Source organism: Stenella coeruleoalba (genome assembly GCF_951394435.1).
Source record: "Stenella coeruleoalba genome assembly, chromosome: 3".
Lineage (NCBI taxonomy): Eukaryota > Metazoa > Chordata > Mammalia > Artiodactyla > Delphinidae > Stenella > Stenella coeruleoalba.
The window spans coordinates 43591178-43602583 of record NC_137148.1 but is presented as its reverse complement, the minus strand read 5'-3'; the positions used below and the strand labels follow the sequence as shown (position 1 = coordinate 43602583).

The window sequence follows — 11406 nt, the reverse complement described above, 5'->3', positions numbered from 1 at the left end:
GACTCTCTGTGTTGGTTTCTATACATTAGATAAAACAGCTACCTCTCCCAGTCTTGAAGGAGTGGCGTGGTGTAGGGGATGAACCTCATCATTCAACCCTGCCCTACCTCTTTGTTGTCTCTCAAACCTTTGTGATCATCCAAGACTATTTTATTTTATTTATTTATTTTTTTGCGGTACGCAGCCCTCTCACTGTTGCGGCCCCTCCCGTTGCGGAGCACAGGCTCCGGACGCGCAGGCTCAGACGCCATGGCTCCGGACGCGCAGGCTCAGACGCCATGGCTTACAGGCCCAGCCGCTCCGCGGCATGTGGGATCCTCCCGGACCGGGCACGAACCCGTGTCCCTTGCATCGGCAGGCGGACTCTCAACCACTGCGCCACCAGGGAAGCCCAGGGCAGCAGCTTTTAAAGTATGCCAATACTGTGGGCCCACGAGCATAAACCCCCTGGCCACCTGCGTCAGGCGATCTGAAGGTGCCTCCAGGGGGCCTCCAGGTGAGTGGAGTGTATAAGCTTCTTTCAGGAAGATCCCAGCAGGCTGTACGCAGGCAGAGGGAGATCAAAGATGGCTCCCACCAGCCTCTGCTCTGCGACAGCCGCTCCTCTAGTTGTGTGGCAGCCGGAAGCCTGACCCTCAGGTCAAGGCTCCAGGCTGAGCAAATGGGCCTCCCTCACAGAAAGACTGGGCTGTGTTACTGTTCGCAGTCTGTGCAGTGCCCTGGGGTGGTAGTCTGCCAAGAACTGTCTTTCCAATTGTTGCAATCCTCTGAGACCCAGGAACGCAAGCCCCCCTGGTCAACAAAGCTAGGAGGTCAGGGGCATCCCCTGCTCTGCAGTCCCAAAACACTGGCCACCAGACGCCTAAAACCTCCCCTCCCGGAGCTACTGGCGCCCTGGAGCGTGGAGATGGCGCCTACCAGCTGGAACCTGGAATGAGGCAGAGGGAGCGTGTACAGATGGCGCCCGAGGAAAAAAGAGGACAAAAAGAAAGAGGAAAAAAACAAACTCGTATTAAAGAAGATAAAAAAAGACGGCGTCCACTGACTAGAGCGAGGATTGAAGATGGCGCCCGCAGCCAGCAGGGCCCAGGGGTGTGCTGAATTCGATGCTTGCCCCTCAGGCCAACGTTCAGGATTAGCAAATGAGCCTCGTTCCCAACAATCTGGGTGCCTCTCCATCAGCTGCGGAGCCCTGGGGCAGGTGAGTCCACAACCAGCCCTTTAAGGGTCATTTCTCAGATTGTTAGCAACTGGTGGGCCTCCAGACGCCTTTGGTATTCAAAGCTAGATGTTTGGGGGCTTGTCTCTCAGGTGCTTGTCTTAAAAGCTGGGGGTCCCCAATGTGGGGTTCAAACCCTTCCCTCCTCAGGGAGAAGCTCCGCGTTTTGAGTTCCCTCCTGACTCTGGGTTGCCTTGCAGTGGGTGGGGTTTCTGGTGAGATTGTATCCCAGACTTTTCAACCCCTTTGATGTGGGCTTCCTCTCCTTTGTTTGCCTGATGCATAGAGTCACTCAGTTTTTAGTTTTTTCTCCAGAGGAAGATGTTCCATATTTAGCTGCAAATTTAGTGTGTGCGTGGGAGGAGGTGAGCCCAGGATCCTCCTAGGTCGCCCTCTTGAACAGGAACCTGTGTTTCCATTATGTTTCATATACCGGATGGACATAGACTTTAGACATCATTTGACTTGAGAATATTGTAGGAGGAAGATGAGAGATGCATGGAGATGATGTTCATGATTCCTTTGATGTTTTTCCCTTCATCAAGGGATAGAATCCTGTATGCCACATTGTTAATTTCCCCTTATGCAACAAAATTTGAGGAATAACCTCCTCAAAACCTGTTTTGTTTTTTAAATAACTTTGAAGTGTCCCTTAAGAATTACTGTACATTGATTCTTCTGGGACGTACTATTAGAAACACAGGAAAAAATTTTCTGGGTAGAGTCAGCCTTGCATCACAGATAAGAGTTGGCCCAAGTCAGACACATTCCATTAGAAGACATTTCTACATGACTAAGACGGTGCAAAAATGCATTTTTTTCACTTTATTTGCTTTTTGGTAGGAATTGTGGGATGTTGGCAGGTAAGTTTGCTGCCAAAACTTAAAAGTTTAAAAAGAAAAACAGTATTATCACCAGGGGAGTTTACAGCAGATCAGTGCTCTAATGTCACTGTGGAGTGGGAGAATTTAATATGCTCTAGCTGTGACTGAATCATAGAACGGATAAGTGACCAGGTCCCCTGCATCCATTTTTCCTGGGGGAAGCTTCTTCCTGCTTCCAAGGAAAGGCTGGATTATCTCTCTGCAGAAATCTCCCTGCTTCCATTCTTGCCTTCCTATAGTCCATTCTCTACACAGAAGGCAGAGTGAGGTTTAAGAGATAAATCCGATTATTTCACTCCCCTGTCTAAAACTCTCCCAGGGCTTCCCACAATACTTAGATTAAAATCCAGAGTCTTTACCCTAACCCTCAGAAAACCCCGTGACCCATTCTTTGTCCTCCACTCGGTCATCTTCTTATGCTGTTTCCTTTTATGCGCTCTGCTGTAGTCTCAGTGGCCTTCCTTTGGCTTCCAGGGTGATCTTGTTCCTGCCTTAGGTCCTTGTCTCTACCTGCTTTCTGTCAGCAGTGTTTTTGCTGCTTCCCTTTTCCTAGCTGGCTCCTTCTTTCAATCAGATTTTACCTCCTCAGAGGTACCTCCTCTTATTGCCTAGTTTACCTGGTAACCATCTTATCCCTCTATTTTTAATTCTCTGCATAATACTTTACACTCTAATTTACTTTTCTTGCTTATTTATTTATTGTCAATCTCCCCCCCCCCCACCAGAATAAAAGCTTCATGGTTATAGGGACTTTGTCTAGTCTTATGAATCTCTAATCCTACTGCCTAGTACAGTGCCTGGCACATAGAAGGCCCTCTAAAAATGTTAAATAATGTTCAGTGGAGGTAACAATAAGGTCATAGAACACCATTATGAGGATTAAATAAGATAACGTCTATAAAGTGCTTAAAATAGAAAAGTGATATATAATACACTCAATAAGTGATAACTACTATTGTTGTTGTAATTATATTTTGTAATTTTTTTGGTGATTCCCTTACCCCCCCATGCAGTCTTTATAATTGGGAAGTTCATTTTTTGATGTAATCCAACTCTTTCTCCCATAGTTATCTAATTTTCCTCTTTCTGGGCCACAGAGAGTTATTCTTCTAAGATATTAGAAGATAGCAAGTTTAGCCCTTGGCATTCTCTTCTTAAGTTAAATAATTCCTTCTTATTAAGTTAAATAATTCTAATTCTGTTCCTCTTTTCTTATACTTGGAGAAGTGACTTTAAAAATTTCTTATGTTATCCCTGTTGGAGTCCTGCACCAGGGCTACTGAATGGAGCCATCACCACATACCAATGAGAAAATTCCTGTACAGCTCTAATTTGTTCAGACATAAAGGAAGCTACCCACACAATTTTCCCTTGAAAATGACAACTTTGCAATAGTAGTTCCACCTACTCTTAAGAGGCAAGAGTTTCTTGAATAGACATTCTCATATGCACTTTGAAAAATACAAGTAAGATAAATAAGGGGTTTGGTCTTTATTCAACTCTCAGTTCATGAGCTATTTTTAGAGAGCTCCTTCCACTACACCTTAGCTTCCCCAGTCATGAGAGGGCCATAATGACTGAAATTAGAATCTGTGAAATTATTTCATATCCACAGTAAGTACTGTTATATTGCAAAGGGAACTTAGAAGTGATCTGGTCTGGGTCTTTTAACATATGCAGACAGTTCTTGTCTTCTGGGGTTTCTTTGTGTTTCATTTAGACCCTAAGGATGGAAAGCACTATGATTGCCTTATCTTTCTTTTGATTCTTTGTGCACGATTCTATGTGAGGGCTCTTGACTTTGATAGTGAACAGTGCTTCTTTCATTAAAAAAGAAAAAAAAAAGAGGTACAAATACATCCTCAGTATGTCAGAGGAGTTGATGGGACTTTTGAAACAATCTGAACAGTTTATGTTATAGAATTTTAGAATATGAAGGGAATTTGTCGTCTCACTCTGGGTGTGGCCAGACTTACTCATATTTGGCTATTTTCCTAAATTATTTCTCAAAATGGAATGTACATTTGAGGAAAAGAGACATTACAAATGCCAATTTATTCCTTTGTATTTACACTTTTCCCCACTTCATAGTAAAGTCAAGTATGTTTTTTCTTTTCACTCCTGATAGAAGTTTTCAAAAACTGTGAGATTAAGGCCATCTTAAATCTGATATGCTATAGAGCATTCATGACTGCAGCCTGACTAGCACTGCTGTTTTGTTACAGAAATTTAAAATACATTAGAGGCAGTAAAAGAACAATAAATATTGATACTGTGAAGCACCAAAATTAGTGAGCTAAGAATAGGATTGAGAAAAATCACAAAAGTGGCTAAGGAAAAGGCCTGAGCTGCAATAGATTAGGAATGAAATTATAGATGTGAAGAATAGCCAGTGGAGATCCAAGACACAGAAGAGAGCTATTCATGGACAAGAAAAGAGAAAAGAAATTTAAAGATTCAACGATACAGTAGAGGAAAACGTTCCTAAAATTAAAGAAGATCTGAATCTTTAGATTAAAAGGATTTATGGTGGCCCAGGAAAATTTAATAAATAACAGCTTACATTTCAAGATACATTCTGGTGAAGTTAAGTAAAGGAAAAAAAAAATTCTACAATGTCCACAAACAGAACAGGTCACTATTACTCCTGTTCTCTCCCTACCACCATAAACTTCTAACCACAAAAACAAAAGCACCAAGCAGTTCAGACTGATCTCTGACTCTTCAGGAGCATTTTCTGATGGAAGACAATGGAATAACATCTGTAGAATGTTAAGGGGGAAAGAGTGTCACCCAGCCAAGGTGTCATTCTCATGTGAGGCCAATACTAAAATATTCTCAGGAATGGAATTATTCACAAACTCTTCCTGGAAAATTTCTTGAAAACATAAACTCAGCCAATCAGGATAAAACTAATAACAGTAGTGTAAAAAGAAAAAAACCAAATTTATAAAAGAAATCAAAAAACTGGAGAAAAACCATAGAACTGATTTAGCTTTAAAAGTAAGGGCAGGGGCTTCCCTGGTGGTGCAGTGGTTGAGGGTCCGCCTGCTGATGCAGGGGACACGGGTTCATGCCCCGGTCCGGGAAGATCCCACATGCCGCGGAACGGCTGGGCCCGTGAGCCATGGCCGCTGAGCCTGCGCGTCCGGAGCCTGTGCTCCGCAACGGGAGAGGCCACAGCAGTGAGAGGCCCGCGTACCGGGGGGAAAAAAAAAAAAGTAAGGGCAATATTTTAAATTGAAAGTATAGAAAATCTTTTATACTGACACCTGAAATAAATATTTATAAAGTATGATTGAGCTGGTGGTAAGGTTCGAAGAACAATTAGAGGCCAGAAACAGAAGAAAGAATGATTCCACAGGAGGATGTGGCCTTGGAGTGGCGTCTGCCTGATGCAACATCTCCTCGTGCTGATCCCTAGTGGATTGTGCCTGGATTTTAATGGATCAGACATTCTCAAGGGATAGGAGCAAAAACTGGAGCTTAATCAAGGTGAGGGTAAATTGAAGAGTTCTGCCTAAATTTGGGACTCCTAAAAGATGTCACCTTCATTAGGTATAAGATCAATGAGGCAAGGAAAGACTATCCAGTTAAAATTCGGGGGGGAAATTGGGTGTCCTGATGAAAAATAGAAAATGGTTTCCTCTTCATATCTTACATGAAAATCAATTCCAAATAAATTCATGACTTAGAAGTTAAAAGTCAAAATTTTAAAGCTTTCAGTAAAAAGAGACTATCTCAGTAAAAACAGAGACTATCTCTGTGATTTCAGAATAGGGAAAGGTTTCACATACAAGACAAGAAACTAACAATAAAGAAAAAGATTAATGTATATAATTATTATAATTTGTATATAATTTAACATCATTATATTAAATACATATTATATATTTACATATTGTTTAGGAAAATACACATGTGATAAAACTATAAAGAAAAGCAAAGGAATGTTTAAGGCTTATTCAGTATAGGATTACCTCGGCACTGAGGAGGACAGACCAGGAAGGGGATACAGGGTCATGAAAGGTCAGAGTGTAGTGGAGGGGGCATAGGTGTCATTTTATTATTTTTCACATATATAAATTTGTATATATATTTATATGTGTATCTATCTACATTTCTTTCTATCTATCTGTCTATCTGTCATCTATCTATCTACATCTGTGGGCTAAGCGGGCTCAGCTAGGCAGTTCTTGCTTGGGGTCTTTCATGCAGTTGCAGGTAGATGTTGGCTGCAGCTGCGCATTCAGGGTGGCTGTCCTGTGTGGTCAGCAGCTGCTACTGACTATTGTTGGGGAGTCCAGCTGGGCCTGTCTACCAGGGTGCCGACATGTGACTTCTCGTGAGGTCTGGGCTTCTCTTAGCGTGGAGGCTGGTTTTGAGAAGAAGCATTCCACCAATGAGTGTTCCATAAGACTCGGGATACTGCCAGGTTCTAGTGGACTAGCCTCAAAAGTCACACAGCTTCATTTCTGCCGTATTTATTGTACAGCCAGTCACTAAAGCCAGCTCAGATTCAGAGAGAGAACTGGCACACACAGCTTGGTGGGAGAAGCAGCAAGTGTGTGTAGGAAGGGAAGGCGTAGGTGGCAGCCACCTTCCATCTTTGGAGAGCATTTGCCACTCCCACCTACCTGTTGCCTGCTTATGGAGCCACTCAGGGGACAGCAGGGCTCAGATTTCCTGTCCCCAGGAAGGGTGCAAATCTGTTCTATTGGATCTTGACCTTAACCCACTTGGTGTTCAGTGGTCATGTAATTTGTGCTTCTGACCATTTTTTTTTTTAATCATAACTTCTTTTTCAAAGCCAGCTTACTTCTGGCAATCTATAGTGATTACCTTTTGCAAATGACTGGCTTTGATATTCATCCTTAAACTCATCTGGACAGGGAAGGTGGCATTGGAGAAATGGTACCAGCGCCTGTTCCCACCCCCAGCCCCCAACGCCCTTTTGCATTGTACCTTGCTGTTCTTGAATTACAGAAGATTTCACCATGTTCACATGCAGGGTGTGAGTGGGTGGTTGAAGGTCTGTCACTTCACTACACTGGGAAAGCACTTTGCATTTGACAGTTTTGTATGTATTTGAAAGCTTTTATTTGTGAGGTTGAGCGGTCCAGAGTGTCCTTGTGTACAAGCCCTGCCTTTGCTTACTCCTGTTATTATCTTGCCTTGGAAGGTCATGCCAACTGCTTCATTACACGGAGAGTTATGAAACAGGGCACCAGAACACTATTCAACTGTGGGTTCCTAAAGGAAAATAAACTCTTCCTCTTCTTGCACTGAGGACAGCTGCCAGTAAACCAGGCATGCTTGTCTGTTTGTGGCCACGTATCTAGCTCCCTTGTATAAAGAGATTCCATGGCTGGGCAAAAATCCTGGATTCACCTCTCCTAACAGCACCAGCAGTTAGAGTAAAATAGAACCGTTTTAATTCAGAGAGAGATTAAATCTGAGGACTTTGAGTCAGACCTTTCCTTTCATTGAATGTAAACAATAAAACCTCTTTATGAAGGCTTTCCTGCTTCACCCAGAAATAGGCTAATATATTTCATGTGTACCTGTAATCAGATACATCAGGCTCAATAAAAATGTGTGTTTATTAAAGAGATGATTATGTAGTTTAAGTTCCCATAGGCCACCTGCCCCCGAACCATCCACCTTCAGGAGGAAACTATGAACTAAGAACACCCAGGTGAGGACTTTTTGTTTGGTTCAACCTGTCAGATTCCTGTTTTGGTCCAACTCTCGCCTTGAGAACACATAGACTTGGTATTTCATGCATTGCCTTCGCCTTATCTGCTTTTAGGCAGAAGAACGTGCTACTCCTAAAAGAGCTCTTTGCAAAATTAGATGCTGAAAGAGAAATAGAAGAGGAACAGATTCTTTGAGAAAGAGCTTCTCTCGTGAAGAAGTGTTTTCCACAAGGCGCTGAGCTAGCCACTAACCCTTGCTCCTACAGGAAACAGCTTGCCCTGTTGCATAGGGTGGAGCCCTCTCTTACTTCTCTAAACACTTTTGGAGAAAAAAAAAAAAATCAGGCTCAAATGCCAAAAGACTACTTTAACCCTCAAATCCCAGAACCCAAGGTCAACCAAAGGTCACACATGCAGTGCTTAAGCCAGAAGGTTGGCAGGCTCTCCAGGCAGTGTCTGTTCCTTCTGAAATCTATAGCTAAAATCGAAGCCATGGAAACACTGCTCACTCATTCTAAGTCAGAGCTATTTATTAAGTGGTATGACGTTCTGGTCAGGGCATTAAGTTAAATATTGAAAAAGACTCCTGCTCTCACCCCTACTCCTCCTTCTTGAAACCTAATTTAGACAATATCCAAGTTTTTATAAAGACATTCCTAATACCATTGTGCTGTAAATCCTGTCTGATCTAACCTTCAAATATTTATGTAAACTGAAATATGTCTGGGAAGAAGTCAAAACAAAACAAATATGTTCCCCGTGTCGTTACCCAGGTCCCTCCTCCCTCATTTACATTCAAGGGTAAACCTCTCCAACTGGCTCCCAGCTGTTAGGGCTGGTTAATTAGTGATAATTGCAGAGACAATTTCTTTGAATGCACTTAGTCTTGCAACCAATTTAGCTTGGAGTTTTCAGCATGTGCGAAATGTGTTGGTAGCAGTTTTTTCTTTTTCTTTCTTTTTTTTAAATCATTACAGATAAGGGCAGTTGGTTTAGTCTCCCTACAACCTGCTGTAGCAATGAGTGCTTTTAAAACAGCTGCAGGTTGGTCACGATGTTTTCCTTAAACTGTGAATTCAGCCTTTACTGTCATTACAGTGAGCTGTTTCTCCTGGGATCATTTTGGGTGAAGTGTCAGATGCAGTTTCAGATGCAATTTGCTAATGATAATTTGCATCACTTGCAAGTTGTAGCAACATCAGGATCTCATGGTCTATCTTTTGGCTCCTGATACCATGTAATTAGAGTGGAAAACAGGAAAGAATTTTAAAGTGATTGTACTCACATTACAGTTCTGAAACCAAGGGAAGAAAAGAGGAACCATTATTTGTGTTAATGATGGAATACTCTTTGGAAGGTACTAGGTAACCTTTTGATATGGGAATTAAAAATGGAATCAATGGTTTTTTGCCCTCACAAAATTGATTTGTTTATGTTATAGTGGTTTGGGGTTTTTATTCACTCATCCAACATTTGTTGAATACACTGTGCTATGTTTAGAAAGATGAGAGAGTAAAGAAGAGTGAGTGGGGCAAAGATCCTGCTTGAAGGGGTCACTCACATATCATGTCTTATTTGAGAATTACTGTAATTCAGTGAGGTATGCAGGGCTGGTGTTCATTATCCCATTTTACAGGTGAAGAATGAAGCTTGGAGAGGTTAATTGACTTGCTTGGGGTCACATAGCTAGTGAGAGCCAAGGTGAGGAGTCAAAGCTCTGACTCAAAGCCTAGTTTTTCTTCCTTGCATATTGAAGTCTCAATGGTAAGGAAATGGAGAAAATGCAAATAGGCTTGTGAAAACAAAGCAACCACAGCTGCACGTCACCAGTCTGTTCAGAGCTACACACACCAGAGTTGATCTTCTGGGCAGTGAGAAGTGCAAATAAACAGGGAGAACACTGGGGTGATGGGAGTCCTTGAAGGCTTCACCCCAGAGCATATTCCATGCCTCTGCTACCTCCTTATTTCCCCTCATACCTCCAGTATCCTGACATCGGCAGGGAGAGTGTCCCCTTTTGCCCTTGCCATGCTCCATCTGCACTGCATTGAGCAGAGCTTTGAAGAGACGGCAGTCTAGGTGAGCAGGATACTGCAGAGGAAGTGAATGGCATGGGAGACCTAAAGTCTCACAGGAGGACAATGGCAAATGATTTTCTTGTCTTCGGCAGAGAGCTGGATTGAAGCAAGAGATGGGGGCAGTTGTAGGAGTATTGGGCCAGAGTGGTAGTGCTGGTGTTGACAGCTCTGTGACCAGGATCAGGGCTGGCTTCATGGGCATATGACTTGTGCAGATAGCACTTAGGTTTGATGCTCTGCTGTCACCATCTTGAAATTCTTAATACTTTTTGAATAAGGGGCCCAACATTTTCATTTTGTACTGAGCCCTGCAAATTATGTAGCCTGTCCTGACCAGGTGTTCTACTTCATTGTTTATGCTGCTTCAGTGTTTGAGTATTAGACCAGTATTAGTATTATTGAGTATTAAGCCAGTTTGAGTATTAGACCAGGATTGAAAATTAGCGAGAGCTAGACCACTGAAACCCTTGAGGCTGTATGTTGGATCAACTGGAGAAGGCAAGGATGAAAGAGAGAAGAGGGACACATTTTTCTTATACTCAGCTGACACAAAATAACCTTAGCTTGGTGGAATAAAAGGAGGGAAAGTACTAAAAGTACTCAATTACTGGTTTTGTTTAAACTTAACAGGGTGTAGCAGTAAGTCTCTGTATAGGGACAAGAGAAAAGCACTGCATTGATTTATTTGACCTATGCTTTTCTTACGGTGTGTTCAAGATCCATTGTAAATAGAGACTTCTTATCCTGAATCCCTTGAATTTCCGCAGTATCAGAGGAGTCGCACAGAATGGAATGCAACAGATATTTGGCTTAAGAGGTCTACAGAATAGTCTTTTAGATCAAGATACATACAGAGAAAATCTGAGAGACTTATTCAGATACTGGGGACTTAAGTGGTAGGGCAAATATTTCTTTATCTTCTATTCCTAATAGACAATAGAAATTGCTTCAAGTTTGTGAATTTTCTTAAGGAAGGTTTGGCTGATGACAGGGATGATGATGATGAAATAAATAATAGCACTTGTAACAACAGTCACAGGTTCTGTTTAGTGAGTGTTCACTATGTGTTAGTTACTTTTCAAGTATGAACTCACTTAATGCTTACTATCGTTATGAGGTAAGGACTCATATTATCATTCTAATTTGATAATTGAGGAAACAAGCATGTAGAGTCAAAGAACTCTGGTCAAGGATGCACAGCTGATGTGCTTTGCTGTTGGATTTGAACTGGCTGTCTGGCTCCAGCACTAATCTCTTAGAACCAAAGTCTCCATCAACACTTGCCCCACCATTAATTCTAACCCAGATGGTGCAGGGAAGGGGTGAAACAAAGCACATTTGGGTACTTACTGATGTGGATTCTGATTGCAGTCTTGGGAGAAGGAGGTCAGGACTAAATGGGGAACTGTGAGATGTGGTCATCATTTTTCTCATTGACTCTCTTCTCCCTATAAAGTTGCTTGGAGTGGTGGGGCTCACACTGCCCTTATGCACAGTCTGAAGACAATTATGGCTGACTTGTCCCA

The 11406-nt window shown here is 42.3% G+C and overlaps 1 protein-coding gene across 3 annotated transcripts in view; it reads left to right on the top strand.

Annotated features, from left to right (window-relative positions):
- The first annotated feature begins 240 nt into the window (after positions 1 to 240).
- ANKRD55 (ankyrin repeat domain 55) overlaps positions 241 to 11406 on the top strand; it is a 462869-nt gene continuing 451703 nt past the window's right edge. For all 3 annotated transcript variants that reach the window (XM_079916383.1, XM_079916378.1, XM_079916387.1), the window contains exon 1: positions 241 to 1201. The gene's annotated coding sequence lies outside the window, so the exon portion shown is untranslated. The remainder of the gene's footprint in view (positions 1202 to 11406) is intronic.